The sequence below is a fragment of the Mustela erminea genome, chromosome 20, assembly GCF_009829155.1.
Source record: "Mustela erminea isolate mMusErm1 chromosome 20, mMusErm1.Pri, whole genome shotgun sequence".
Classification (NCBI taxonomy): Eukaryota; Metazoa; Chordata; class Mammalia; order Carnivora; family Mustelidae; genus Mustela; species Mustela erminea.
Window position 1 is genome coordinate 31,348,743 of NC_045633.1, and position 6,259 is coordinate 31,355,001.

The window sequence follows — 6,259 nt, forward strand, 5'->3', positions numbered from 1 at the left end:
CCTCAACAAGACACATTTTGAGGGAACATACCTCAACATAAAAAGGCCACATATGAAAAACCCACAGCTAATATCATCCTCAATAGGGAAAAATGGAGAGTTGTTCCTCTATGGTCAGGAACAAGACAGATGTCCACAGACATCACTGTTGTTTAACATAATACTGGAAGTCCTAGCCACAGCAGTCAGACAACACAAATAAAATGCTTCCAAGTCAGCAAGGAAGAAGTTGAACTCTCACTACATGCAGATGACATGATACTCTACATAGAAAACCCAAAGCCTCCACTAAAAAGCTGCTAGAACTGATCAATGAATTCAGTAAAATTGCAGGATACAAAATCAATGCCAGGAATTTCTTGCATTTCTATATACCAAGAAGGTAGCAACAGAAAGAGAAATCAAGGAATCAATCCCATTTAAAATTGCACCAAAAATTAAGATGTCTAGGAATAAGCATAACCAAAGAAGTAAAAGACCTATGCTCTGAAAACTATAAAACAGAGATGAAAGAAATTGAAGAGGCACAAAGAAATGGGAAGACCTTCCATGCTCTTGGATTGGAAGAACAAATATTGTTAAAATGTCCATACTACCCAAGGCAATGTACGTGTTTAATGCAATGTGTTTCAAATATCAATGGCACTTTTCCACGAATCTGGAAGAAATAATCCTAACATTTGAAAGGAACCCAAAAGAATCCAAACAGCCAAAGCAACCTTGAAAAGAAGAGCAAAGTTGGAGGCATCACAATTCCAGACATCAGGTTATATTACAGAGCTATAATGATCCAAACAAAATGACAGTAGCACAAAAAAAGACACACAGGTGAGTGAAACAGATTTGAAAGCCCAGAAATAAATGCACAACTATATGGTCAGAGAATCTTTGACAAAACAGGGAAGAATAGCAATGGGAAAAAGACAGTGTGTTCCACAAATGCTGTTTATTAAACCAGACAGCAACATGCAAAAGAATAAAACTGGGCTGCATTCTTACACAATACACAAAAATAAATTCAAAATGGATTTAAGATCTAAATATGAGACCTGACACCATAAAAAGTCCTACAGGAGAATATGGTCAGATATCTCTTTGACATCATCCACAGCAACTTCTTTCTACATACATCTCCTGAGGCAGGGGAGACAATATCAAAAACAAAAACAAGAAAAGAGATTCCTCAAAAATTAAAAATAGAACTTCCCTATGACCCTGCCATTGCCCTACTGGGTATTTACCCCAAAGATACAGATGTAGTGAAAAGAAGGGCCATCTGTACCCCAATGTTTATAGCAGCAATGGCCACAGTCACCAAACTGTGGCAAGAACCAAGATGCCCTTCAACGGACGAATGGATAAGGAAGACGTGGTCCATATACACTATGGAGTATTATGCCTCCATCAGAAAGGACGAATACCCAACATTGTAGCAACATGGACGGGACTGGAAGAGATTATGCTGAGTGAAATAAGTCAAGCAGAGAGAGTCAATTATCATATGGTTTCACTTATTTGTGGAGCATAACAAATAGCATGGAGGACATGGGGAGATAGAGAGGAGAAGGGAGTTGGGGTAAATTGGAAGGAGAGGTGAACCATGAGAGACTATGGACTCTGAAAAACAATCTGAGGGTTTTGAGGGGTGGGGGGAGGGAGGTCGGGGTACCAGGTGGTGAGTATTATAGAGGGCACGGATTGCATGGAGCACTGGGTGTGGTGCAAAAATAATGAATACTGTTATGCTGAAAATAAATAAAAAATAAATTAAAAAAAAAAGAAAACAAACAAAAATACTACTGAGACTTCATCAAAATCAAAAGGTTCTGAACAATGAAGGAAATAACAGAACTAAAGGCAATCTACAGAATGGGAGAAGACATTTGCAAATCACATATCTGACAAAGGGATGATATCAAAAGATATAAGAACTTATAAAAGTGAACACCTTGAAAATAATTAAGGAGGGCACATGTGGTGATGAGCACTGGTTATTATACGCAACTAATGAATTGTTGAACACTACACCAAACACTGATGATGTACTTAACTATATGTTGGCTAATTGAACATAATAAAAAACAAAACAGAAATAATCCAGGTTAAAAAATGGGCAAAAGACAGGAATAGACATTTTCCCAAAGAAGGCATACAGATAGTGAACATACACAGGAAAAGATACTTAACATCACTCATCTTCAGGGAAATACCAATCAAAACTGCAATGAGATGTCACCACACCCCTGTCAGAATGGCTAAAATCAACAACATAAGAAACAACAGGTGTTGGTGAGGGTGCAGAGAAAGGAGAACCCTTTTGCACTGGTCATGAGAAAGCAAACAGGTGCTGCCACTCTGGAAAACAGTATTGAGGTTCCTCAAAAAGTTAAAAATATGACTACCATGATAGGTATGAAGGAGGGGACTTCTTGTGATGAGCTCTGGATGTTATATGTAAGTGACTAATCACTAAATTCTACTCCAGAAACCAGTATTACACTATATGTTAATTAATTACAATGTAAATTAAAATTTGGTACCAAAAAAAAAAATAGTACTACCCTACCATTGTACTACTAGGTATTTACCGAAAGATACAAAAATACAAATTCAAAGGGATATGTACACTCTGACGTTACTAGCAGCATTATCTACACTAGCCAAATTATGGAAAGAACCCAAATATCCACTGACTGATGAATGAACAAGGAAGATGTAGCGTATGTATACAATGGAATGTTACTCGGCCTTTAAAAAGAATGAAGTCTTGTCATTTGCAACAACATGGATAGAGCTAGAGAGTATTACGCTAAATAAAATAAGTCAGAGAAAGACAAATGCATGATTTCACTCATATATGGAATTTAAGAAACAAAACAAAGAGGAAGAAAAAGAGAGAGTGGCAAACCAAGAAACAGACTCTTGCTGATAGAGAACAATCTGATGGTTACCAGAGAGGAGGGGGTGGGAGGAAGGGTGAAGTGGGTGATGGAGATTAAGGAGTACGTACACTTGTGAGGAACACAGGGCAATGTACGGAAGTGTTGCATCACTATGTTGTATACCTGAATCTCATATTATACTACGTTAACTAACTGGGATTTAAATAAGAAGAGTTTTAAAAAATCAATAAAAGTCCTGATGCCCAGGTCACCTGAGATTTTTCAAACATAGCTCACCCAGAGTGTGGCTTTTAAAGTGCCTCCATGGATTCTCATGAGGACACAAGGTTGAGAATCCATGGTGTGAAGCGTGTCTTCCAGATGTGACGGACTCCCATGATCCAGGCCGTCCTGGGTGCTTGGCCCCACCTTCTGCCAGCCGGGCTCCAGTCAGGCTGTGTTCCCCTCTCCATCCCAGTCCGAGTTCTGTGAAGGCTTAGCACGCTCTTCCCCCATCTGTTCTCATCCTTCCAGGCCTGGTCAGTCTCCAAGCTCCTCCCTGGGGCCTCCCCATGCACCAGATCCCAATGCCTCCTCTGCTCTGTTATAAGATACTACAGGCCACTGTCATCAGCAGAATCGCCAAGCTGAACGTTTGGTCATTAAACCAGCCACTCCGTTCTATGTTTTCTTTGGACCAAAGAGTGTCTTTAACTCTAGCATCTCATTTAATTCCTTTCTTAAACTCCCACTAGTGGCTTATAGTCACCCAGTAAAGTTCACAAGCGATTTGAAGTTGATGGAGAGCCCTGGGATGCAAATTGTAAAGAATTTTCATTTTAATAATTGAACAAATGACATTTGTTCAATTATTAAATTGTGTGTGTGTGTGTGTGTGTGTCTTGTCTGTCTTTCTGCAGGGGAAATACAAGCATGCCATTTAAAATTTAAAAATAACAAGTTACATTTTTAGAAGGATCTGGAAAACAGAATTGTTGCCACTGATTCATCTCAAGCAAGGCTGTACAATACGGCCTACTTTTAGGACTTGTGCATTTATTATACAGCTCTTCCCTTTATTAGACTTCCTCAGAGAAGAGGAGGAAGACGGAACTGGTCTCCATTTTATTTGTGGCTTTGGGGCAGCTGCATAGCAGTGACTGACTACAAACAAGGATCTAAGCCCTGAGAGGAAGCGGGGCTCTGGCACACCCGGGCTGGGGCAGACACTCCCTGAAAGCTCCTGCTCACCCACGGGCTGGCAGTTCTCACCTTCCAAGGCATTTGCATACCCTTCAGTCAACCGACTTTAGAAGGTGACTCTGCTTGTGGCTCCCCCACACTTTCGGATAGTCACTGGGAGAGAATGGGGCTAAAGGTTCACTCAGAACACTGTAGGGTCTTCAGCAGCTCACCATTTGCCTTAGATTCTGGAGCCAGGAGATGGTAGAGAACAACCATCATGCTTCACGAAGAACTCCTTCCATCAAGAATGGATGGTTCCACTGGGAGAGGTGACAGGATCTTTAGCAGGGACGATGGCCACACATTAACGTGTGTAAGACCCACTCGGGTTTACTTTGCAAGCTTGAACATACACAAAGTATACTCTGTATTGCTTCTGAAAATGCTTTGACATGATGCCTAAGAATCTGGTTTAAAATGTAAACATTTATTCCTTTTACTTAAAATTAAAGCAAAAGGACCACAAACCCAACAAAATTTGATCCCCAGCCTGGTACAGAGTAAGTGCTCAGTGGGTATTTGCTGAATGAATGATGGATGTATCCTCCCGCCCCCCAGTCTCGACAGCTTACAGAGTAGGAGTAAGATCCCAGACATATGAGTCTAATAGTAGTATTTATGTGTTTGAAAAGCATTATTGTCCTTCATGTTTCTTGTCTCCTTTGGCTTTGTTGTCAGTAGGGCTACATTCCTGGTTCTCATATGCTTGTCTAACTGTTGTAGATTCGCCTGGAAAGGAGCACTCAAGGGGCTGTTAAACTGGAAAAACCCATTGTTCTCAAGGTAGAGCCAAGAGATTGGTGTGTCAACAAAGCCTGACTTTCCCTAAGGACTTCCCCCTTTGTTCTTCAAGATCCTGGACCACCAGAGACTTCAATTTACTTTGTGAGTAATGAAATGAAGATGGCCTTCATGTACTGCCCGTGACAGATGACTAGGGATTCTGTACATTCATTTAGCTTTCTCCAGTGTCGGTGTGGAGCATTTATTGTGGAGAGTAAAAGAAGTCACTAAAAAGTGCCAGAGATGTAGACTCAGCCTGTCTGGTTCACACAGACTACCCCCAGTTAGTACCATCTGTTCCCCTGACCGTTGATCAAGAATAAAACTTCCTCAACAATTTTATCAACAAACTTTAATGGAGACAAGAATTACTGGGGTGACTGTGGTAGTGACATTTATATCACATGTCTTATTTTGAATATTCTACATTAAATATTAACACTGATCCAGTCAGTCAACAACTCTTAACAAAAATACTAACCAATGCCTTTGTGTACATCAAGGGAGAATCCGTAGACCAACGAGTGAGAGCCAGTGACTGAATGTTTTGACCATCACAGTTGCTGGGTGGGTGGAGCTCATTCATAACTCCAATGTGATGTATTAAGATAAGTGAGAGTTAAGCCACTGAGACTTTGCCTATTGGTCAGAAAGTCTATTCACAATTGAATTCTACAGGTCGTGGAGCACATGTTTTTTGTAACTTTCGACTGAAGCACTTAGTAGTCTATGATTCCTTTTGATTTCATGTTTTCGTCTCATCTGCCCTACTTTTCTGGTAGGCAGGGAACATGCTTTCTCTTTGTGTTTCAGCCTCAGCTCCCAACTGTCCTGACACAATGAACATCAAATCAGGGACGGTTGATTGGCCAGTGCATTGGACAGAAAGGCTAAAAGCATTTGTCCATTTTGGCTGGTATCAGGAGCTGCACAGGAGTCTTCTGTTCCTTCCCCACCCCACCCCTACTTTCCCTTCTCCTCTCTTCTCTTCCTTTGCCTCCCTTCCTAGATAATTCAGTCCTAAAGCCATAGGTGGGGCACAGCCAGGCGGGCAGCCCCATATTTGGGGTCAGGGGCTGAGAAGGGAGTCACACTGACTCCAAATCAGAAAAATCAGAAACTAAGTAGGGTGCGAAGGGTATTCACATGAAGAAGGAGGCTGGCATGGGTGTGGGAGCCCGAGCTAGGTAAGAAAGATGTCCACACATAGGGGTGGTCTGTCAAGAGTCCACAATGGGATGGCGTAAGAAGACCTCAACATCACCTCTGGCATATTCTTACCAGGGAGACAAATTTGCAAGAAATTCTCAAAAAAAATCAGGCAGAACCAAACAAAAGAATATCTACTC

General features: G+C 41.2%; 1 pseudogene; it reads left to right on the forward strand.

The window, feature by feature from the left end:
• The window catches only part of LOC116581209, a 68,574-nt pseudogene extending 63,556 nt beyond the window's left edge, over nucleotides 1-5,018 (forward strand).
• Nucleotides 5,019-6,259: the final 1,241 nt, after the last annotated feature.